Genomic DNA, 26,056 nt, shown 5'->3' with positions numbered 1-26,056 from the left:
GTTATTGGAGATATTTTTTGGCTAGATGCCAGAAGTCATGAGGGGAGTTAGATCTTGAAAGGTTTTGACATTTTCTGTTAATGAAGGAGTTTTTGGCTAGTTGGAGAACAGACTTGGCATGGTTCCGGGCAGAAATATAAAGTGCATGAGATTCTGGTGATGGAAGGCTTAAGTTCCTTTTGTGGGCCACCTCTCTATCATGTATAGCACGAGAACAAGCTGTGTTGAACCAAGGTTTAGAAGGTTTAGGACGAGAAAAAGAGTGAGGAATGTATGCCTCCATGCCAGACACTATCACCTCTGTTATGCGCTCAGCACACAAAGACGGGTCTCTGACACGGAAGCATTAGTCATTCCAAGGAAAATCAGCAAAATACCTCCTCAGGTCCCCCCAACTAGCAGAGGCAAAACGCCAGAGGCACCTTCGCTTAGGGGGATCCCGAGGAGGGATTGGAGCGATAGGACAAGATACAGATATGAGATTGTGATCAGAGGAGCCCAACGGAGAAGAAAGGGTGACAGCATAAGCAGAAGGATTAGAGGTCAGGAAAAGGTCAAGAATGTTGGGCGTATCTCCAAGACGGTCAGGAATACGAGTAGGGTGTTGCACCAATTGCTCTAGGTCGTGGAGGATAGCAAAGTTGTAGGCTAGTTCACCAGGATGGTCAGTGAAGGGAGAGGAAAGCCAAAGCTGGTGGTGAACATTGAAGTCTCCTTGACACAGACCCTCTACTAAGTACAGGCGTGGTCAAAAGTGTACCATTTTGCACTCATTTTCATTGTGTTTAACTTTTGCTCAATATGAAGTGTGGTCTGCTGACAGCCTCCTTACAGAATAGAGAACAGATAGTGTGTCGGTGGGTCAGAGGACTTAAAGACTGAGAAAATGTCAAAATGTTCGATGCAGTGAAAGTCAATACAGAATGTTACTCGACTTTTGTCCATGCTTGTACTCGTATTGCGTTTTGTTCCGAGGCCTCACAACTCCGCTTCCCTCATTCCGCCGCATTCAATAACTGTTCCGCGTGCGTGCGTCAGCTGTGATGTGTTGCAGTTTTTCATCACCATATTTCACGAGTTCCGCGCCCCTTCAGACCTTGTGAAGCAATAATTTGTGTGAATTCTGACACACGTGATACCAAATTTATTGTCGGAAAAAACATGAGCTTGTAGCAACGCATCATCACCACCCCTACAAATTTACGTACATGCATACATACCTTCTCTGTTCACAATTACACATTGAACTTAAGCTTCAACATTTAGTGACATTTATTAACTCAGAGGTTCTTAACTGAGCAAAAATATAAAGACACTAATAAGAGCAACGACTACTTATTTTGCTGCCATTATCTTTCGAAATTAGAGCATGGACTTACGCTACAACATTCTATTAAACTCAGGAAGCCAAGGCAGTGGAAAGGTGAATGGCGTCATCAACCTTCATCAATTTCTCACGTGTGTTTAGCGTAGTACCTTATGGCATTTCCTTGGGACGACCTGTTCACCTTATGGTAACACGTTAATTATTCTATTTCATCCGCAGGAGCTGGGTTCGGAAATAGCGGTGATTTACATTTTACTGAAAGAGGGAGAAAAGATCACCTCGGAATGAGGAAGATTGTTCACTTATTCGCGGTCTAATTGTTCTTTAGCTGTGGTTAGGTTTGGCTGGTCAGGTCAGGAGTCTGTAGGCGTTGGTTGGACGCGAATACACAGTTATTGAGGTGATTAAAAGTACTCCTGTAAAATGCTACGTGGCATCATCAAAGCGAGGGAGGAGGGAGGAAGGGGGAGCGAGCCCGAGCGACCTTGAAAACAGCTGAGAGATGATGCCACGTAGCATTTTACAGGAGTACTTTTGGATCACCTGAAGATCCGCCACCCCAGCCGCACTCGGGGTGGCAGATCTTCAGGTGAGACAATCTGGGGTGGCGGATCTTCAGGTGATCCCATACTTTTAATGAAGTAAACTTTTTTCTGCATTTTTTATATCCACTCAGTTTTTTAATGCGTTCATGTTGTTAGGTTAGGTTAGGTTAGGTTAGGTTAGGCTAACCTAACCTAACCTAACCAAGTGAGAGAGTCTGGGGTGGCGGATCTTCAGGTGAGACAATCTGGGGTGGCGGATCTTCAGGTGATCCCTGTGGGGTGGCGGATCTTCAGGTGATCCGTACTTTTAATCACCGCAATAATGTTGTATAATGCTTATCGGTAAATTGCATGCTTTTTAACACCTCCGTTGCTCCGTGTTGCCTGCTGCCACCACCCCTCCCCAATCTCTCTCTCTCTCTCTCTCTCTCTCTCTCTCTCTCTCTCTCTCTCTCTCTCTCTCTCTCTCTCTCTCTCTCTCTCTCTCTCTCTCTCTCTCTCTCTCTCTCTCTTCGATTGCCACAGAGCATCACGCACTCATCCCTTCTCTCCAATACCTCAAACATTCCCTCGTCCCGCCACATACAACCACACTGCTCGCCGTCTAGTCTACACTCACGTATAACAAAATAAAAGGCGAGTAGAACACAGTAAAGAATGCAATTTGCACCGACGTAAAGTGATGGAGATTCCCCGAGGACGCTAATGAAGTCTTATTACTCATCCACTCAGCTGGGTAACTCGCTGAAGGGGGAAGGAATTAACTAAGGAACCCACCCACACACAAACACTCACCCACACACACACAAACACACACTCACACACACACAAACACACACTCACACACACACACACACACACACACACACACACACACACACACACACACACACACACACACACACACACACACACTCACTCACTCACTCACTCACTCACTCATAGACACACACACACACACACACACACACACACACACACACACACACACACACACACACACACACACACACACACACACACCACCATCACCACGAAGCAAATATTCTCTCACCTCTCAGCAAAGACTGGCCCTCACAAAAAGTTTGTTTCAACCTTCGTGCGATAAGTAGTAATGCAGAAGTTCATTCCTGTATGCCCAAAAGTATTGAGTAATGGTACAAGGTGTAGTGTAGTGCTGCTTGGAGCGGATTTGTCGGTTCAGGTTAACACGATATCCTGCCCGGAGAGAGCATTCCTGAGCACCCTTGCTGGCGCCCTCTGGCAGTGTGTCAGTGAGGACACTTGGCGAGGACAATGCACCGTTTTTTGGAAAGGAAAGTGGAATGTTCAGGTAACTCTGCATGCCGAAGTGAATACTGAACGTGTGCTTACGTTTGTTGCTCCTCAGTAATCACCCACGCCGGTGCGGCGGCCGAGGCGCGCTGCTCTACTGCTTTAAACGTGGCTTAGGGAAGTGGCCTGAATCTCCCCAAATAAGACACGTACAAAAATATCAAATGCAATGAAAGCTCAGTGGATACACACACACTTCACTGCCTAATACCGTACCTCACAATTTTATATAATGAATTTTATTTGGGACTCAGTAATCATGTTGTTAGTGCTGGAACATTAGGGAACTTTAAGAGAAGATTACACGGGTTTATGGATGGGAATAATAGATGGAAATAGGTAGGTATATTTGATACAGGGACTGCCACGTGTAAGCCTGGTCCCTTCTTGCAGCTTCCCTTATTTCTTATGTTCTTATATACCATTTAAGTACTCACACACACACACACACACACACACACACACACACACACACACACACACACACACACACACACACACACACACACACACACACACACACACATGTATCAGAGAAAGAGAGAGAGAGAGAGAGAGAGAGAGAGAGAGAGAGAGAGAGAGATTAATACCAAGACCACCTGGTAATATAATCGCACACTAATAGAATTCCGGGCAATACGCAATAAGTTCATTACTCCCTTATTAAATATAGCTCCTCCTACAAGGCGAGGCAACACACACACACACACACACACACACACACACACACACACACACACACACACACACACACACACACACACACACACACACACACACACACACACTAGTAATAGTAGTAGTAATAGTAGTAGTAGTGGTAGTAGTTGTTGTTGTTGTTGTCTTAGTAGCACCATATCATATTAATCAGAATCATTGTAGAGCAGAAATTACATAGCTTCTTGTGCCGCCCCCTCCTTTCTCTCTCTCTCTCTCTCTCTCTCTCTCTCTCTCTCTCTCTCTCTCTCTCTCTCTCTCTCTCTCTCTCTCTCTCTCTCTCTCTCTCTCTCTCTCTCTCTCGTTTAGTGTAGCAAGGAAATAGAATATAATTGTTTTGCATACCACATTTCATAGTATTTGTATTGAAACTATTGGTAATGGGAATAAAGGTATTTTACAGAGAGAGAGAGAGAGAGAGAGAGAGAGAGAGAGAGAGAGAGAGAGAGAGAGAGAGAGAGAGGAGAGAGAGAGAGAGAGAGAGTCGAATAAAGCATCAATATTTAGTCATGCTGAGCTCCAGTGATCCTCTTACGCCACGATGGAGAGAGAGAGAGAGAGAGAGAGAGAGAGAGAGAGAGAGAGAGAGAGAGAGAGAGAGAGAGAGAGAGAGAGAGAGAGAGAGATGGATGCTACTCTTATATGTTCTATAACGACTATGATGATTATTTTGATATACTACTACTACTAATACTAATACTAATACTACTACTACTACTACTACTACTACTACTACTACTACTACTGCTAATAATAATAATAATAATAATAATAGTAATAATAATCCTGCTGCTGCTACTACTGCTATTACCACCACCACCACCACCACCACCACCACCACCACTACCACTATCACCACTACCATGACTACCAACACCACAAAAATTAAAAACATCACTAACAATAATAAACTCAACCATCTCTCTTTCTCCGACAGACTCAAAACAGACCACCACCACCACCACCACCACCACCACCACCACTACCTAACGCTGTGTCCAGGCTGGAATGTGTGACCTCTCTGCCAGGAATGTCACCGTCCTCTCACACTCTGACACCAAGTACCTCACAACAACACCTGCAATACTACACCTCTGAGCCCCCCGGAGGTAAAACGTGATTTTTGAGTTGTATTGTGTTTGCTAAAGTGTTTGCTTCAAAAGAAATGGTTACTTATTTATTTTTTTTTTTTGCTGTGGATGTGTGTTATTTACTTGTGTTTGTGTGTGTGTGTGTGTGTGTGTGTGTGTGTGTGTGTGTGTGTGTGTGTGGTGTGTGTGTGTGTGTGTGTGTTTTGCCTATATATATATAGAACACATTTTTGAGGTAGAACAGTTTACGTGACAACAACCACCGCCATCACCGCCACGCATGGAAACACTTGCCTGGCTCATTACGAGAAGTTACAGCAATTTCTTCCCCGCGTCCTGAGTCTTGTGATCTTTTGAGCCAAACTTACCCCGCAGCTTACGAGTACTTAACACGAAGCGAGTTTGTGTAATTATTTATGTTTGTCTGAGTGGAGCCAATTTGAGCGTGTGGCCCTGAGTGAGGCGCCACACCTGCCTGGCTGCCCTCTTCTAGTCCACGTCCTATTCTTTTTCCTCTTCGTCTTCGTCTTTTCCTTTATCTTCCTCTTCTTTTTTTCTTCCTTTTCCTCTTCCTCTTTTCCTCCTCCTCCTCCTCCTCCTCCTTTCAGAAATTTTCAATCAATCAGTGCTCCTCCTCCCAGCACCCTATCACCTGAGTTCTCCCTCTTCGTTTTCCATCACAAGATTAAGCATGGTTCCAGCACAACGTAATCCTGGATAGAAAAAAAAAGCTATGGGTGTTTAGATATTGGTCCTGAACTGCTGGTGCAATAATATAATGTCAGTGCAGGCCATAAAATAAATTGGCTTTTCTTTTCCTCCTTTTTTTGTGTGTGTGTGGAAATGACATTTTGAGCGGACTTTTTTGTTATTCATTTATTCTATTTCCTATCTTATTTTTTTTTATTTATTTACTTACTTATTTTTTTGTCTTTGATCGGTCTTCCTGATACGTAAAATCCTTATAAGGCATGAGATACAGACTTCATGATCTTGGAACACAATATTATTTGTTGCTTTACTAACCGACTACATTATTCTGCAATATTCATGGAAGTTGGAAGAAACAAATGTGCAGCAACATAATACATACAAATTACTGGAAATCCTTCGACAAGCCCGCTGCATGAATACTTTTAGATAAGCACGTCGCATCAGCCTTTCAACTGACGTAATTCACTCCGGCATAATTTTAATTTCTTTTAAATAACATTAAAGTAACAGACAGCTTCGTTAGCTACAGTAGGGCTGTTGCTGGCTGTTCTTTCCTTTGCATTTCTTTGTTCCTCCTCCTCCTCCTCCTCCTCCTCCTCCTCCTCCTCCTCCTCCTCCTCCTCCTCCTCCTCTTCCTGTATTTCTGAGGCACCAAATGAGAATAGCTAAACATGCATTTTACGCTAACACTAATTAAACTAAGCATGAGCTCTGGTTTTTTGCCCTGTTGTTAGACATGGTGGGGCGTCACCGCGTCAGCGTGTTTTCGTGAGCGTGATGATCCTCATACAGCAGCGGTGAAGAGCGAGGCACGTTCCGGGGAGCTCGTAAGTTCCATGTGAATCATGAACTGTACTCTGCTTCACCAAGTCTGTCTTTGAAATTTTGCCACCTGAGGGCACGCCATCATGGCAAGTCTGCCACTGACTGATGCTCTTCCTCGGTGACTGGTTTGCATATTCTCGTCTTGTTTTAAAAAGTGCGGCAAATTTATTCTGTTTCTACCAAATTCATTGCTTAAATACACGATACCAGATTTTTTTTTTCTACTTGGACAATGAGGTGCCATATTAATAGGTAAGAATTTTAGTAGAAATTCAGTATTCTTCTTCAGACAAACGTGAATTGTCCTGCACGAAAAAAATGTAGCAACGGTGCTCCTCAGTACACAACTTGGTGATCCTCGTACAGCGAATGGTGTCTGATGTGAGGGTTGCTGCGAATGCTCAGTGGCAGACGGCAGAGAAATGGCAAGCTTGTTCTCGTATCGGCCAAGAACACTGTGATTATCCAGACTGTGATTACTGCGACCATTGCTGCTTTGACGTGGTGTCTGAGGCGCTGCAAGGACGTAAGGCTCCCGGTGGACTGTGTGTGGTGGCAGAGCTGTCTTGATATTCCTATCTTGAAATAATTCCAGTCGTTGTAAATGGAAAAGAAAAAAAACGAGTTTTGGGATTTACAAGTGAAAGGGATGAAAACTAACTACTGACAAACACAACAACAACAACACGCCCTCTCAACCTCTCCACCACCCACCAACCACTAGCCACCAACCAGAACATCTCCACTCCATCAACCACCACCACCACCACCACCACCACCTCCCCAAACTCCCCAAGCCGCACCCTCTCTACTCACACACACACACATACACACGCACACGCACTCTCTCTCTCTCTCTCTCTCTCTCTCTCTCTCTCTCTCTCTCTCTCTCTCTCTCTCTCTCTCTCTCTCTCTCTCTCTCTCTCTCTCAAATCTTGCTCTATGACAGAGGAATTATGAAACACTCAATTGTTTCTCCTTCCCTTCACCAAATATACTTCAAAAATTAAGCGTCAGTACCTCAGCTGATGGTACTTTGGTGAGCTTCACGTGTCATCACCTGTTTGCATTACGTTTTTTCCCCATTATATATCCTTCTTAATCTCAATCTTCATTTCTTCACCTTCCTTGCACTAACAGTCTTCAGAGATCAAGCGTCAGTACTTCAGTTGATGCTACTTTGGTGCGCTTCACGTGTCGTCACCTGTTTGCATTACTTTTCCCTATTTCATCTCCTCAATCTCAGTCCGCGCGTGTCCATTATAAAGAAATGGGGGGGGGGGGGAAGTATTCTCTCGTGCCAACAGTGTACCGTGTGGTGGAGAGGGAGGCGTAGACATTAATTAGGGAGCAATGACCCTCTCCCCCAGCAGCCCTGACTCAACAGGTAGTCCTTAGTAAGTGATTAATTACCGTTTGCTACGTATTTACATAACGTTTGTTGCTCACCGCCGCGACACAGGTGGTCCTCATGTTAAGAAATGCTTGCTTTTTAATTTTCTTGTTGCTTATCCTTCACGCGCTGTATTGAACTGAACTGAAAGGGGAAACAAGAAGTGATGTGCAGTCTTTCCATTTCGGCGGAATGAACCTTGCTCAAGTTGCTTTTTAATTTAATATTTCGGATAATTATGAAATAACACTTGTTTTCACTTGAAGATTAGATTATTTTAGGTTAGGCTCACTGTTTTCATTGCTGATCCATGCATTATGTAGATCACGAAAAAAGGGGGATGTCTTGCCGAGAAATAAGTAGTGTCTGGGAATTAGTTAGTGAAGGTTATTTCCCTTAAAACGCAATATCTCTCAAAAGCCTAAATGTTTACCGGTGTGCCGCACCTATCCCTCTCCGCTGTGGTGAACTGAAAGGTAACAGCGCTCACCTTTCCGCTACGTGACCACTGAGCATTAGCACAATCAGGTAAGAGTGATGGCGTGGTGCTGTGAGCCGAGCCGAACACTCTGGCGGCGATCAGTCCGGCGCCGTACAGTGTTTTTTCTATATATATTGTACTGTGCTCAACTTGTATTGATTTCTATACTGAGATATGGAGTGTGCTGTATTCTGAGTCCACAAATCATTAATGCTTGCAAATTTGAGCATTTGATACCTGTCGAGATCAATCCCCCCCCAAGCACACACACACACACACACACACACACACACACACACACGCGCATTACTACACGGGTCGCTTACTCGCCCCGGGTCTCGTACAACACAGAGGATTCTCTCCCGTAAAGTTGTACCATGAGAACCTTTGCCATCGCCGCGACACACAGCACGCCCCTCCTTCCCCGCCTCGGACCCGCTGGCTTGGCGCTCCTCTTGTCCCGGTGAGCACTGAACATTGCACCGTGCCGTGGCTCATGTCTTGGCTCACACTCAAACTCAACCGGTCGTCAGGTGTTGCCTCACTTGACGTGCTGCACGATTATCATCCGCTGAAATGCTTGCCGTGACTTACAGGCGGAAAAACTCTGTACCACAGCAAAGTGAGGATAGGATCTGTCTTTGGTGAGAAAAAGCATCATTTGTTTACGATGTTCGATATATGAAGCTGTGTTGTACTTTTAAAAATTGTGTTGTAAGATTATTAATTTCCATTGTTTGAACTTGATTCATTAGGAGAGCTGATGTTGTTCTAGGCCCGCATTAGGTTTTTGTTAGACTACGTGAGTCACGTAAAATAAATTAGATGAATGGTATTTTTAATCGAATTCAAGTCTGCCGTGCATTATTTTACCAGTCCTGTGTCGCGGCTTCTGTAACAAACTGTAACAAACACTGCAGGGGATATTATATTGGGAGGAGGCAGTAGACACCTGTCGAAACGATAATTACTCCCAGTGAGGTCTAAAGCACTGTTCAGGGGGTGCTGTGAACTTATCATTAAACCCAGCTGTGACCTCACAACACAAGGGGGCAGTCACAGCCTGCCCTCTAAAGACAACTCTCTTCCTCCATACAAAACTACAAGCACCTAATAACACACACACCCTTCACTCAAAAATTTTTAAATAATCATGGCGACTCCTACACCAGCCTCGGAGTCCCCATCTGGGGAGGGGACCATAAATGTCCCCAGGTCGGACTGCCTTTCTGTCGACGACCCTAAGTGTCTTGACACCCCCCTCAACTTTTTCTTCATTAACTTCTGCAACATTCGCGGTCTAAGATCTAATTTTCAATCTGTAGAACACCACTTCTCCTCTTCTAAACCTCATCTTCTTTTCCTCACTGAAACTCAGGTGTCTGAGGCAACCGACAGTAGCCCCTTTTCTGTTCCCTCCTACTTTCTCTATCCTCATTTTCGATCCAAAGCTGGATGCTGCGTTTATGTGCGCAATGACTTAACCTGCTTTCGTGCCCACGCTCTTGAATCTTCCGAGTTTTCCACCATCTGGCTACGACTACAGAGTCACTCTCAAACTAAATTTATCTGTGCTGTATACCCCTCACCTAACTCCTCTGACTATAACAAATTCTTTGACTACTTAACTTCCAAAGTGGAGCACATTCTGATCCTCTTCCCTTTTGCAGAGATCTCCATTCTTGGAGACTTCAATGTTCACCACCAGCTTTGGCTTTCCTCTCCCTTCACTGACCATCCTGGTGAACTAGCCTACAACTTTGCTATCCTCCATGACCTAGAGCAATTGGTGCAACACCTTACTCGTATTCCTGACCGTCTTGGAGATACGCCCAACATTCTTGACCTTTTCCTGACCTCTAATCCTTCTGCTTATGCTGTCACCCTTTCTTCTCCGTTGGGCTCCTCTGATCACAATTTCATATCTTTATCTTGTCCTATCACTCCAATCCCTCCTCAGGATCCCCCTAAGCGAAGGTGCCTCTGGCGTTTTGCCTCTGCTAGTTGGGGGGATCTGAGGAGGTATTTTGCTGATTTTCCTTGGAATGACTACTGCTTCCGTGTCAGAGACCCGTCTTTGTGTGCTGAGCGCATAACAGAGGTGATAGTGTCTGGCATGGAGGCGTACATTCCTCACTCTTTTTCTCGTCCTAAACCTTCTAAACCTTGGTTTAAAACAGTTTGTTCTCGTGCTATACATGATAGAGAGCTGGCCCACAAAAGGAACTTAAGCTTTCCATCACCAGAATCTCATTCACTTATATTTCTGCCCGGAACCATGCCAAGTCTGTTCTCCAACTAGCCAAAAACTCCTTCATTAACAGAAAATGTCAAAACCTTCCAAGATCTAACTCCCCTCGTGATTTCTGGCATCTAGCCAAAAATATCTCCAATAACTTTGCTTCTTCTTCTTTCCCTCCTCTATTTCAACCAGATGGCACCACTGCTATCACATCTATTTCTAAAGCTGAACTCTTTGCTCATACCTTTGCTAAAAACTCTACCTTGGACGATTCTGGGCTTGTTCCTCCCTCTCCTCCACCCTCTGACTACTTCATGCCACCTATTAAAAATTCTTCGCAGTGATGTTTTCTATGCCCTTGCTGGCCTAAACCCTCGGAAGGCTTATGGACCTGATGGGGTCCCTCCTATTGTTCTCCGAAACTGTGCCTCCGTGCTTGCACCTTGCCTAGTCAAACTCTTTCAGCTCTGTCTGTCAACATCTACCTTTCCTTCTTGCTGGAAGTTTGCCTACATTCAACCTGTTCCTAAAAAGGGTAACCGTTCTAATCCCTCAAACTACCGTCCTATTGCTTTAATTTCCTGCCTATCTAAAGTTTTTTAATCTATCCTCAACAGGAAGATTCTTAAACATCTGTCACTTCACAACCTTCTATCTGATTGCCAGTATGGGTTCCGTCAAGGCCGCTCTACTGGTGATCTTCTGGCTTTCCTTACTGAGTCTTGGTCATCCTCTTTTAGATATTTTGGTGAAACTTTTGCTGTTGCCTTGGACATATCAAAAGCTTTTGGTAGAGTCTGGCACAAAGCTTTGATTTCCAAACTACCCTCCTACGGTTTCTATCCTTCTCTCTGTAACTTCATCTCAAGTTTCCTTTCTGACCGTTCTATTGCTGCAGTGGTAGACGGTCACTGTTCTTCTCCTAAATCTATTAACAGTGGTGTTCCTCAGGGTTCTGTCCTGTCACCCACTCTCTTCTTATTATTCATTAATGATCTTCTAAACCAAACTTCTTGTCCTATCCACTCCTACGCTGATGATACCACCCTGCACTTTTCCACGTCTTTTCATAGACGTCCAACCCTTCAGGAGGTAAACATATCACGCAGGGAAGCCACAGAACGCCTGACTTCTGATCTTTCTAAAATTTCTGATTGGGGCAGAGCAAACTTGGTATTGTTGAATGCCTCAAAAACTCAATTCCTCCATCTATCAACTCGACGCAACCTTTCAGACAACTATCCCCTCTTCTTCAATGACACTCAACTGTCCCCCTCTTCTACACTGAACATCCTCGGTCTGTCCTTTACTTATAATCTGAACTGGAAACTTCACATCTCATCTCTCGCTAAAGCAGCTTCTATGAAGTTAGGTGTTCTGAGACGTCTCCGCCAGTTTTTCTCACCCCCCCAGCTGCTAACTCTGTACAAGGGCCTTATCCGTCCATGTATGGAGTATGCTTCACATGTCTGGGGGGGTTCCACTCATACTGCTCTTCTAGACAGGTTGGAATCAAAAGCTTTTCGTCTCATCAACTCCTCTCCTCTAACTGACTGTCTTCAGCCTCTCTCTCACCGCTGCAATGTTGCATATCTAGCTGTCTTCTACCGCTATTTTCATGCTAACTGCTCTTCTGATCTTGCTAACTGCATGCCTCCCCTCCTTCCGCGGCCTCGCTGCACAAGACTTTCTTCTTTCTCTCACCCCTATTCTGTCCACCTCTCTAACGCAAGAGTTAACCAGTATTCTCAATCATTCATCCCTTTCTCTGGTAAACTCTGGAACTCCCTGCCTGCTTCTGTATTTCCACCTTCCTATGACTTGAATTCCTTCAAGAGGGAGGTTTCAAGACACTTATCCATCAATTTTTGACCACTGCTTTGACCCTTTTATGGGACTGGCATTTCAGTGGGCATTTTTTTTATTAGATTTTTGTTGCCCTTAGCCAGTGCCCTTGCTACATAAAAAAAAAAAAAAAATATTGTATGTCTTCACTAATTCACCTCTTTCATAGTTGCTTTCTTCCCCCTGCAGCAGACGGCTCTTTCCTTCCTTCCTTCCTTCCTTCCTTCCTTCCTTCCTTCCCTCTTGTGGCTCAAACTTTTCCGTCCCTCCTGCTCGCGTCCATCGGTTTTCCAGGGGAATGTGGACTCAGATATTCATGTATAAATTTCTTGGTGTAAAATATCCCCTGATAAATGTTCGTTCTCATTCCACGGAAACTCATTCTTGCATAATCTCTCCCGCACCTTCCCGCTGAATGTAAAAATGGACCATCCCTGCCTTCCCTCCGACACCTTCACCTCCTGCTGTGCACTCCAATACGGTCCTTATTCTTGTTCATTTCGTCTACCAACCTCTTTTTTCTCCATCACACCTTCACGTCCAGCAGTGTACTCCAACAGATTCCTTATTGCCACATCACCAACATGGGAGTATCTCGTATACCTGTCCATAAGTGAGGTGCTACTACTATTACTATTACTACTACTACTACTAATAATAATGATAATAATAATGATAATAATAATAATAATAATAATAATAATAATAATAATAATAATAATAATAATATTTTTTATACTGATGTTGCTGCTGCTGCTGCTGCTGCTGCTGCTGCTACTGCTACCACTGCTACTACCACTACCATTATTACAACTACTGCTGCTCCTCCTGCTGCTGCTGCTGCTGGTGCCGCTGCTGCTGTTTTTTTTTTTTTTATGCAAGAGGAGCACTGGCCCTGGGCAACAAAAAGAACGAAAAAAATAACCCACCGAGATGCCAATCCGTAAGGAAAAATAAAAAAATAAGATTATCCAAAATTGGAGGGCGAGTGCCTTGAAACCTCCCTCTTCAAAGAATTCAAGTCATAGGAAGGAGGAAACGCAGAAGCAAACAGGAAATTTCAGAGTTTATCTGTAAAAAGGATGCATGGATGAGAACACAGGTTAACTCTTGCATTAGAGAGGATAGAAGAAGGACAAAGAAGTATTACTTCCTCCGCAGAGTGCTGGGCACCAACACACAAGCTTTCTTCATAACTCTCCTGTAACATTTATTCATCTGCTTGTTTTAGCTATTTATTTATTTATTTATTTGTTCTCTCCGTGGAAGAACACACCGCGCCCTCCTCACTGACGAGTGAGGGGCGGCACGACCACACCGCAGAGCAGTGACACGCGCAAACACACACACACACACACACACACACACGCACACACACACACACACACACACACACACACACACACACACACACACACACACACACCCATCTTATCATTTGTTTGAAATATAAATATCTCTACTTAGATATGTATCTGAGAGAGAGAGAGAGAGAGAGAGAGAGAGAGAGAGAAGGGGGGAATAATAATAATAATAATAATAATAATAATAATAATAATAATAATAATAATAATAATAATAACAATAATAATAAATTGTTTATTGCATGAAACATGGTTATTCATTTGATCATACACAGGTACAAGTAAAATAAGAAAGCAAATGTAGCTACATCATCAGCTTAGCGTAAGGCCATAAATGCTAAAATGATGAGATAAAATCTACGAGAAATACTATAAAATACTATAAAATAATACCTAAAATAAAGCTAAAACTAAAATAAGACTAGAAACAAAATTAAAATATTGGAGAAATCTAGCTAGATAGTGTAAAAAATCAATACAAATGTGGAGACCTAATTCAACACATTTAACAGTAGATTTCTAAGACTAGATTTGAAACTGTGTAGGCTTCCGGAGGCGGTAATATAGCGAGGGAGCTCATTCCATAACTTGGGCCCACACACCGTAGTGGCCCTGGCACCAGTGTCTGTTTTAGTTCTTTTTATATACAGGTTATTTCCTTGTCTTGTTGTGGTGGTTGTATTATCTCTGACTGTGGGAAGGTTCAGGTACCAGTCTGGGTATAGTCCATTCATTGATTTATACACTGTAGTACACTTCTCTAAATAATATTTGTCTTTCACAGTCAGCCACTCTAGGTCTTTTATGATAGGAGTCACGTGGTCATATTTTCTTGCACCTCCAGTTACAACTTTAGCAGCAAAGTTCTGTAGTTTTTGTACAGTATGAATGAGAGTTTTGTTGGTAGAGCCCCAGATACAAATACAATAATTAATGAGGCTAAGCACTAAAGACTGAACAATAACTTTACGAGTGTGTTTGTCAAAGTTCTCACTAACTCTGTTTATAAACATTAATGTTCCCATTATTTTAGTATTTAATTCTGCAATGTGCACATCAAATAACATGTATTTGTCAAAATAGACACCCAAATTTTTTACATGCGTAGTCGGGTATATAATTATGTACTCCATTACAATTTATAGAAATGTCAGGGGGAACATGGGCTAACAGTTGCCTATTTCCAATGAAAATGCATTGCGTTTTTTTTGTTATTTAATAATAGACCATTTGTTAGGAAATAAAGTTCTATATTTTGCAATGCATTTTCAGTGTTGGAGATGAGCTCATCAAAATTTTCGACAGTATCAGCTTCGAGGAATTGGGTGTCATCCGCGTATTGTATCAAAGATGTCTCGACTTTCTCATTAAGATCATTGACGTATATAGAAATTAAAATTGGGCCGAGAATTGAGCCTTGTGGAACCCCGTAACGTACGTTTTCTTTCTTAGATATTGTATTATTTAAGCGAACGGATTGTGATCTATCTTGAATATAATTTGCAAACCAAACATTGTCAATATTAAGCTTAGTGCACTTATTTAATAAATTATCGTGGCTGATACTGTCAAAGGCTTTTGATAGGTCACATAAAGTCAATACAGAGATTTTCTTTGAGTACATATTATCATAAATTTTATCTGTAACGGCAGTAAGAGAATTTTCTGTAGAAAGTCTAGGACGGAACCCGTGCTGCGTATTAGACAAGAGTTTATTAGTTTCCAAATAATGCGAGAGCTGGCTAGCAACTACTTTTACAAGAATTTTAGAAAGAATGGGTAAAAGAGAAATAGGTCTGTAATTATTAAAATCATTAGTATCACCACTTTTAAAGAGTGGAACTACCACAGCATGTTTCCAAGTAGTAGGAAAGATACCTGTGACAATGAAAGTGTTAACAATGCAAGTTAGATAGAATGCTATAACAGACAATGAGTCTTTTACGAAAGTTAAAGGAATACTATCAGAGCCTATTGAGCTTGTGTCTTTAAGTCCCTTTATATTAAGAATTATAATGTCAGTGTCAACAGGTTATATTCAAACAAGGTAAAGTCAAGTGTATTTCGTCTGGAGTGTACAGAAAGTGTTTCAACAGCGGTGTTCAGTGTTCACTATGGCCACGTGCGTCAGTAGTAAGCAGGAATTGCAAATATATAATTCCACCACCCGCCATGATGTTGCCGGGAGGGGCGGGGCGCCTTTCCCACGCCCGCCAACACCTGCCTCGCTGCCAATCAGTCCCTGTGCTTTGTCTTTCGCAGCCGTTGGCTGCTCCGCACCCCAGTCAGGGAGGAGCCTCGGCCAGGCTGGCCTATCACGTGGCGGCGGGCTTCCCTGCTCACGCTGTCAGCCAATGGAGAAGCGAAGAGAGGCAGCTGGAGGAGGAAGAGGAGGAGGAATACCTTTCCAGCATGATCTGTTTGTAAGGTGTGACTTGAGTAAGCGTTTGTATCATGCAGGCTAGGCTCCCTGTGTTTGCCAGGCGAGGTAGAGTACGAGTATTTAGCAAAGGTGAGAGAAGGAAAGAAGAAAGAGGGAGAAGGGAAGGGGGAAAAAAGGAAGTGGCTGTGTTGAACGGCGACTCCTGTTGCTGCTGCTGCTGCTGCTATTACTACTCGTGTTGCAAAGTTTAAAATAAAAACTATCACTGAGAATCCAGAAACACAAGCGTGTGGCCAGTACAACAGTTATCCGTGTGTGTGTGTGTGTGTGTGTGTCCTGAGCTGTGCGTTCAGATCACTTGATCTGTGACAGAAAAAAAAAAAAAAAATTGCTATCCCGGCGGGAAGCACTCAGTAATTATAAATTACGATGTTCATAAACTCAAATTATCTTGGTGTTATCAAATTATCAAATTTTCTCGGTCAGTGAAAAGTAAGGTGTATTCTATTACTACTTTTTCTTGGAGGTGTATTAAAGAAAAATAGATAAGTAAAAACAACGGGAAATTATCTCTGCCGTTAAATGTTTGTTGGTGAGGGACATAAATACACACTTTGCTGATAATGTGCTGCGTGCATAGTAAAGGCGTGGGCAGTGTGTGCTATCCGGCCACTGCTAGTCTCTGTGGTGGAGCGCCTGTGTAGCTTTAAGGGAGATATATTTTTTAGTTGCGGGTGTGCGGCCACTGGGCAGGAAAGATGGTGTTGCTTTGATGATGTGATGCGATGTGAGACGGGTCGTTGGCTTTCCTGGACGTGCCGGGAATGCCCTTGTAATTGTTATGTACGAGTAACTTTTGGTATGTGTGTGTGTGTGTGTGTGTGTGTGTGTGTAACGACAAGCAAACAAGGCAAGCACAGATCATTTTTATATAAACCAATTTGGAATATGCATCCGTAATTATCTTAGGAAACTGCTTCTGCTGCTGCTGAGCCAAAAATATTGAAAAGATTAGACAGACTGATTAATTGATTAATTTATGGGGATGACAGGCAGAAATGCGTAGATTTAATACAGGAACAGCCGCGTGTAGGCCTGATGGCTTCTTGCATGAGCCTCGAAAATGCTCCTAACCTGCTACCTACTGCCTTGAATATGTTTACCATGATGTATAAGCTTAATTCAGTACACCTGGACCAGAGAGAGGTTATCATGCGCATTGCATCGAGTGTTTGTGATGATCAGCAAACATGTGTTGTGTTGAACTCACCCGGCGACCGATTATAAAATGTATTATGTCTGGAACTAGTGATGTGAATAAGTCCCCTGATTTTCTCTCTCTCTCTCTCTCTCTCTCTCTCTCTCTCTCTCTCTCTCTCTCTCTCTCTCTCTCTCTCTCTCTCTCTCTCTCTCTCTCTCTCTCTCCTCTTGTAGCCGCCGTATATGTACACCTTACACGACGGCTAGAGATACGCACATACGTACATTGTAATGTGACATTTTATGTTTTATTTGTTAGCGTTATATTATTTGTAGCACCTGGTTGTTATACATGAGCAGTGTATGGTGCGCCTACGCGCCGGCACAACAGAGTGAGAGGGGAGTGTAGGGCCGAGGGGACGCGTTGAACTTGCCCTCTCAACTATTTTTCTCGCCGAATGGTCGGTTGTTGTGACGTGAGTGTTGATAACATACCCACAGCATAATGAACATCATAGGCTGTAGGGGCCCACCAGCGTCTCCAAAGCCACCTCACGACAGTCACGCCTACACGTCAGACGTGTCTCGGGAGGCGCGGAGAGTTAATCCCAGTAAATCCCCGACCTAAATCAGTAAATCCCCGATCCTGGTAAATCCCCAAGTGTAATCCCTTGCATACAACCAAGAGGACGCCTGTTCCCCGCACTGTGTATGTATTCATCATAGTATTAGATAACAGATACTTATGTACCATGAGGATTTAATGATGCGTGTCAACATAATGTAACTACTTATAGTAATTAGATACGTAATTGTGAGGATTTAATGATGTACGAGTATGTTAATATAAGTACACTTAACGTAACATAATGACGTACATCAGATCACGCAGACGAGAGGGCGACTTGCTGGTGGTGTTCATCTGTAGAACCGACCTAACCCACTACAATGTAGGTAACTCTGTATTGACTCACATATGTTAGGGAATTGACGACGTGAAGTGTCACGACATTAATGTACTGCAATACTTGTTTTATCTACTGATATACTTTTTTGTGTTTTTATCCGTATTAGTGATACTATGTTAATTCACAGGTTTGACCGCTTCTGAATACAAAGAGCGCGTACTGCACAGCTCGTTTCAGTCACCTCCAGTACAATACATTAATGAGCGTCGTACGGCGCTTACACCTCTTAGGTCCAATCATGTGACTGGAATCATAATTTTGTTAACTTTTTTTACTAAGTCGTTCTCTCTCTCTCTCTCTCTCTCTCTCTCTCTCTCTCTCTCTCCTCTCAGGTCCAATCATGTGACTGGAATCATAATTTTGGCAACCCTTTCCCACTAATTCGTTCCCCCCTCACCTCTCACTCTCCTCTTCTCTTCTCTTTCCTCAAGTTTTATTTCCTAAATTGCCTCTCCACCTTCCTCACGTCCTCCTCACTCTTCCCTCACACTGCCATCTCTCCCCTCCTCCTCCTCCTCCTCCTCCTCCTCCTCCTCCTCCTCTCTTTTTTTTCACTCTCCCTCTCTCCTCTCCTCTCTTTCCTAGACTTCTCCCATTCACCTTTCGGGAACTGGTGTCGTTCACATTTCTTCAGTCCCCTCGTTGCCTTTATGAAGCGCTCTATGTCCTGCTTGGTTCAGCGGCGTGCTGGTTTCTCCTCCTCCTCCTCCTCCTCCTCCTCCTCCTCTCTCCTTTAAGCGGCGCTGCTCGCTGATCAAGCAACGCCTGTGAAAGCAGCGGACGCGCAGAAACAGAGGAAGCACACACACAAAATAAGTGCTTTCTTTTTACTCTAAACACTTCTTTTACAAGAATGCATCTCCTCATACGCAAAATGTTCGTTCTTGTACACAATTGTCTTTCCTTGTACAAAAATGTACTGTTATTCACAAATTTACTTTATACACTATTTTTTTTTTTTTTCCACAGAATTTAATTTCCTTACTCAAAATGCAACTTTCCATTGGCGGAATACATTTTCTTATAAAATATGTCCTTTAAAGAAAATGCACATTTACAGGAAATTCAGTTTTTACTGTATGAAATCACTTTTTTACCACAAAAATTATGTATTTTCAATACAAGATCCACATTTTTCCTTCACATCATGTAGTGTTCTCATTTTTTTATTTATTTATTTATTTTTTTACGAGATATACATTTTCTTCCGCATACAATATTTTGAGCAAAATGTGCCTTATTTTAACAAGATACATCCTTTTTTTTTTTTATATACAGCATTTTTAAACAAGTACTTTTTTTTAAGCGTGATACACCTTTTTCTTTCACATAATATAATATTCCTACACAAAACATACCTTTCTACACACACACACACACACACACACAACCAAAAAAAAAAAATAATACAAAATAAAAGAAAAGAAATTTGCACAAATTTTACGTTTTTTTTTTTTTTTTTTTTTTTTTTTCTCTTTTCTGTCCCTTAACTTGCAAATCAGTGGATCCCGGGCACCTTGCTGCTTCCTGAGTTGTATGGGTCACGCAGCTCTCACGCGAGCTCCGCCTCGCCCTGCCCCGCCAGACGGCCAACACTCGCTGCCACATTTTTTATAGTCACGTTCTTAGTATGACTTCTGATTGCGGGTCCGGTCACTTGCGCTGTGTCTGCCGCGTCCCTTGTGAGGGAAAGAAACCTAAATGAGAGAGAGAGAGAGAGAGAGAGAGAGAGAGAGAGAGAGAGAGAGAGAGAGAGAGAGAGAGAGAGAGAGAGAGACGGCGTTGAAAAAAAATGTGAAAAAGTAAAGAAAGAGAAACTACCCTCGCCCTCCGTTTCCTGAAAGTTGAATGCGATATAATGCAGAAACCAAATTAGAATAAGACCAAATTGCATATTGGAATCGAGCAAGACATTTTCACTGCTGCAGAGAAATACCAGGACCATCGTAACTGAAATACCACCTTGCAGTATAAAAGGAAAACTCACTCTGGATTCCCTGAAGGTAAGGGCGGCGTGGTCCCTGGAGAAAGGGTGTGTCGGGGCGGAGCAGGAGGAGGAGAGGGCGAGGGAACAGCGGAGCAAGGGAGCCAAGCCAGGAGATGCAGGATTAAGCGGGGACGGGAGTCGAAATGAGGGAGTTTTTGAACAGAGAGAAAGAAGAAAGATATTGGAGACTGAGGGAGACGGTGAAGGGGATGAATTATTACCTAACTGATTGATTGATTTAGACACAGCAATGAGGTCACATGGTGCTGCACTGGGTGGGAAGCTGTGACTGGCGAGGGAGAGTCACTGATCAGATACAGAGAGTAGAATATAGATATGTAGGACGCATGCTCCTGCACTACAAATAAGAGAGTGAAAAGAACTGCAGACCGACAGAAAGACATAGGTAGAAAACAGTAACACGGACTATATATATATATATATAGAGAGAGAGAGAGAGAGAGAGAGGAGAGAGAGAGAGAGAGAGAGAGAGAGAGAGAGAGAGAGAGAGAGAGAGAGAGAGAGAGAGAGAGGAAATTTAAGAAAGGGAATGAACTAGAAGCCGTCAGCAAGGAATATACACATAAAAGTAGACAAGTAAAGAAAATAAAATTACGGAGCCGCAAAAAGAGGAAGGAAAGAGAGGAAGGAAGAAAATGGAGTGCGGCGAGGCGGAAATGAGAAACACAGACAGGTAGAAAGGCGCGCCCGTGCACACACATACACACACACAGTCAAGTTCACCATAATGAGGCCGCCAAGGTGTTGGAGTGTTACATTGTGTAGTGTTACAGGAAAGAAAAGAAAAATTAAGATGGTGTGGATGAGAGAAGCAAGAAGAAAACAAGAGCCAGAGAAGACTTAGACAAAAGGAGGATACTTTAAAGTCCTGGTGTAAACAAATGTCGAAATTTATGAAAAGAAAACAAAGAAGATTGAGGCGGTGAGTGAAACAAGCAAGAAGGAAACGAGAAGCAAGGAAGTTTTAAACACAAGAAAAATACTGTCAAATTCTGGAGTAAGCATAGATGGAAATTGAGTGATTGTGACTTTGTGAGTGAGAGAAGTAAGAAGAAAACGAGAAGCGGAGAAATATGTTGGACCAAAAAAAAAAAAAAAAATCTGTCTAGTCTTGGAGTAAGTGAGAGTAGAACTTAAGAGACTGTGGGTGAGAGAAGCGAGTAGGAAACTGGAAGGAGGAAAGTTTTAGACAAAAGGATGACACTTTCAAGTCCTAGATCATGTGAGTACAAGTGAAAAAATTGTGACTTAGAGAAAAATAATGAGGGAAGGGCAGAGAAAAGTCACCGGACCAAAACAACCTCTTGTTGAGTTAAGTTTTTCTTTTTTTTTTTAAGAAAGAGCGATAAATTAATGGACATCTCTCCTTCCCCGGTGTTTTTGTGCCCCAGTCCGGCTCCTTTCACGCATAATACTAAAAATAACAATGTTAAAATAGAGTAAAATACCTTTAGAACATAATTAGCAAGGACATTTTATTAATTCACCTTTATTTTTTTCATTTATCATTCATTTATTTATTTTATTTATATCTACTTTCAAATGCTTGTGTAGCTGAAAACACCCTATCGCTCGAAGACATCTTGTGCGTGCCTCCCTTCACGTTGTATTCCTTTGTTCTTCAGCAGAGAATACGAGCAGCTACGTGACACAAACCGCGGAGTTGTGGTCTTGTAACCCGGCAGCAACGCTAAGATGCCCCGAGACAGCGTGCCGTAATACAATAAGCATCCCTGTGTCTGGAACGCCTTTGGCCGGATTAGTGTGGATGAGAGTGTGTGCTATGTATGGCCTGACGCCCCCGACTACTGGGAATATGACATGGATGACAAGCAAAATTTTTAGAGACAGTAGTCAGGATACGATAAGAAGGTTAAGAAAGTATTTGATGGAGGTTTTAAAGTGGTATAAAGGATATGACAAAGTGACTAAGAGACGATCTTACACACAAAACATCATGGAAAATCATGTGGTGCTTATAACAGCGGTGCCTTTACCTGCTCCACCTTTCCACCCCTGGGTCTTGAAATTTAACGTTATATTTTTGGATTTTTCCTCGCGGGTTTTCATGGCACACTGTGTTGCGGCGGGCGGGACTTACTTTCATTAGCACGCGAGCCTCGAGGTGGCCGCCGTGTATTTCATGGCCTGATACTCCCTCGCAGCGTCCCTTCATAACTGTCCCATTTGTTTGTCATCCATCGCCAGGCAACGAGGAAAGTTTTTTTTTTTTTTATGTTCTTCCTCTAACATTTTTTTTAATACATAATATATACACATACTAGTACACGCAATCTTTCTTTGTCTGTCTGTTTCTGTGTTTCTCTCTCTCTCTCTCTCTCTCTCTCTCTCTCTCTCTCTCTCTCTCTCTCTCTCTCTCTCTCTCTCTCTCTCTCTCTCTCTCTCTCTCTCTCTCTTTCTCTCTCTCTCTCTACTGCCTATATCCTAATAAACCGATTATTATTATTATTGTTATTATTATTATTATTATTATTATTATTATTATTATTATTATTATTATTGTTATTATTGTTATTATTATTATTATTATGTAAAGACGTACAAGTCATTTGATTGATAAAGTCAGGTGTGAACGGATAGAGAATGGAAGTCATGTTTTGAAGTATACACAGATTAATGGTTCCCAGGTACGAGTATTTATATCCACTATGGTCTTATCTTTTCAGCTCCTCCTGTAAATAACAATGGGGTAATTTGTTTCCAAGAGGAGAATACATTTGACACTGATCGGGTATAAATGAATGGATTTATTCGTGGGTGCTAAATGCTTATTAATTATGATTTAGTGGATGCGAATATGTAAAGTTCCTGCCTGAACAAATCACTATTGAGGTGGAAATTGTGGATGATTTTTACTTAACTGTCATGAAGTGTTAAACAGTAGTAGTAGTAGTAGTAGTAGTAGTAGTAGTAGTAGTAGTAGTAGTAGTAGTAGTAGTAGTAGTAGTAGTAGTAGCAGCAGCAGTGATAGTAGTAGTAGTACACACCAGCAGCAGTAGTAATAGTGATAAATAACGAAGTATTGCACATGGAACTTTACAGATTGACTCACCAACACGACGCATGGAAATATCTGAAGCAACTGTTTGGTGTTTGTTTACCAATTTTGGGTTTAAGGTGAAAATCCCTTTGTTTATTGGCAGTGTGGCTACTGCGAGGCGCTGCTGGCCTTCACACTCCATCCCCTGCGCCCTCCTGTCATTACATCGCCTTTCCAGCGAAGGCATTACTGCGATGGTTATGCGGCTTTTGAGGGGAGTAGCAGCCGCCCATCGCTGGGAAGGACGCGCCTCACATAAGGGCAATATATAAAAACACATCCGTACCGCATGTGCAATACATTCATATGGCTCTACTTGAAGTGACACGGATTTTAAGGGTGTTTCTCTTTTTTTATTTTTTTTATTATGTTCTAGTGACAGATTAATAACGCTAGTGACAGTTTAACAGGTCCGTATTCAGAAACGCTTTGCTCTCCCACCACGACTATTTTCAAAGGCCACAGACATGATTAGCTGAGTTCATACGAGTGCTTCTCCTGTTAATAATATAGAAATCTTGTTAATCTGTCACTAGAACCGTAAAGACACATTAGGAACGCGTGTGACTTCAACTAGAGCTTTTTGAATGTATTGGAGGTGCGGCGCAGAAGTGTTTCACAATATTGTTCTAACGCTCTGCATGCTTCGTAGAATGTGGCGGCTCCCTGCTGCCTGAGGTGTCGCCGAGTCGCGCTGTCTTGGCCGCGCCTGTGCAGGAAGTGTTACTTCTCAGAATCTTATATTGGCAACTTTTAATAGCCTCTAGTGGAAGTTACTATGGTGTTCAAGTGTGTTTTTATGACTGTATTTATAGTTTAGGATGGATTCTGCATCATCAGTGAGAGAAACCCCCATAAGAACACGATTTGTCATCTTTGTAGCCATTGAAAATAGTCCTTACGAGAGACCAATGCGCTTCAGAATATCTTCATTACTTGGCGCCTCGTTTCCCTTGTTTTAAGAAGATGTAACGCCGTATTATGACAGAGTAGTAACTCTTAATAAGTACTCGTAGTTTCCCGCGGTGACCACCAACTCCTTCCTCACGATGAACGGGCAGCTGCTCCGCCTCTTGCTGCAGTTTAAAGCGGATGTGCTCATACACTCCACCAGTACCTTGCACCGTGGAGGAAGCCTGCACGCCCCTCCCCTCTCCACATTCCACTGAGGCTTTGCAGCGTGGAGGAGGTCTGCAAGCCCCTGCCTTCTCCACACTGCACGAGACCACGGGGTTTACTAGCATATATGTGTTCCAGAAAGGGGAAAAGATTAAACATAGCGGTCGAATAGAAAAACCTCCTACCCTACCCCACTCCAAACTCCATTCAAGGCTTTGGCAGCGTGCAGGCCCCTCCCTACCCCACACTACATACCGCTTGTCTTACTGCCATATCTGAGCGTTGAAGTTTTCTAGAAATTTTAAAAAATCAACCACGTAGAATAGAAGAGGTTCCCGTGTTGCGAGTCTTGTCGGCGCTGCCTTGCCTTTATGTGCCTTGCTCCTTTTTCCTTCAATACCCCCGAGTGTTGCGGCTCGCCGCCACAAAGCAACACAAAGGAAAAGAAGAAAGAACACACCTTTAGGTCACAATGTTGTACTGTTTTACACAAAGGAAAAGATAAAACTGAAAGTATAAAAGTATGAGATAGAAGACAAGAAAAGACAAGCTAGACTTCCCTTGCACCGCAGCACCTCAGATATGCTAAGTGTGCATCCAATGGAACAAATTATTTACCACAGAACATTCTTACATGACTGGGAAAGGAGAGATGAGGCTGTTGTTCCTTCTCTTTTTCCTTGCCAGCCAGCCAAGTGTTTCTCCCACGCTTCGTGTGACTGTTCTTAACTGTATGTGTGTTCTGTACCAGTTTACTCCTGTTATGCAGTAATGTTACAACGCACAGTGATAATGTGAAGTTCTTGCGGTACAAATATTACTGGAGTAAAAAGCAAAGGTTACTGGGCTGTGGTTGGGAAGAGCCTGAAGACGAAATAGTTCAGAAAACAAAGGATACATAAGGTTTTAGTACGCGAGGAATGAAAAGGAAGAAAAAAAAGACGGAGGGTTCACTAGAAGCATAGTCAGGTCATACAGTACAGGGAGTGCCACGTGTAGGCCTGACGGTTTCCTGCAGCGTCCCTTATCTTCTTAGAATGTTCTTATGTTATGAGAGAATGGATTAGATCAGGAAGAGGAAAGGGGAAGGAGAGAGAAAAAGAGAGGGAGGGAGAGAACTGTGAGGGCAAAGAAATGAGGGAGGGAGGGAAAGGAAAAATTACTGTGATGTGCTCTTATTCTCTCTCCGGGGGCAAGATGGAGAAAAACAGGTGCAGACAGATTACCAAAAAGATGAATTATGAATGGAAGATGAATTATGAAAAAGTATATATTTCTAAATAAGCAAAAACAAAAATATAGAACTGATAGATGATACATGTATGAATATAAGGAAAAAAATATATACATGGGTTTCGGATGATAAAAATACATGACTATTAAAAAGTCATGTTGATATTTGAAAGTAAAAGTGAAACCTTCGACAAAAGTCACTTAG

General features: G+C 42.7%; 1 protein-coding gene across 7 annotated transcripts in view; it reads left to right on the top strand.

Moving 5' to 3' along the window:
* LOC135097460 (uncharacterized) overlaps positions 1-26,056 on the top strand; it is a 68,370-nt gene that overhangs the window by 35,497 nt on the left and 6,817 nt on the right. For 6 of the 7 annotated variants that reach the window (XM_063999375.1, XM_063999374.1, XM_063999372.1 and 3 more), the window contains one exon: positions 4,862-5,033. The exons of the other annotated variant lie outside the window; for it this stretch is intronic. The gene's annotated coding sequence lies outside the window, so the exon portion shown is untranslated. The remainder of the gene's footprint in view (positions 1-4,861; positions 5,034-26,056) is intronic. 7 annotated transcript variants of the gene reach the window in all.

The sequence above is a fragment of the Scylla paramamosain genome, unplaced genomic scaffold, assembly GCF_035594125.1.
Source record: "Scylla paramamosain isolate STU-SP2022 unplaced genomic scaffold, ASM3559412v1 Contig20, whole genome shotgun sequence".
Classification (NCBI taxonomy): domain Eukaryota; kingdom Metazoa; phylum Arthropoda; class Malacostraca; order Decapoda; family Portunidae; genus Scylla; species Scylla paramamosain.
The sequence above is the reverse complement of the archived record's forward strand: the minus strand, read 5'-3'. Positions and strand labels throughout refer to the sequence as shown.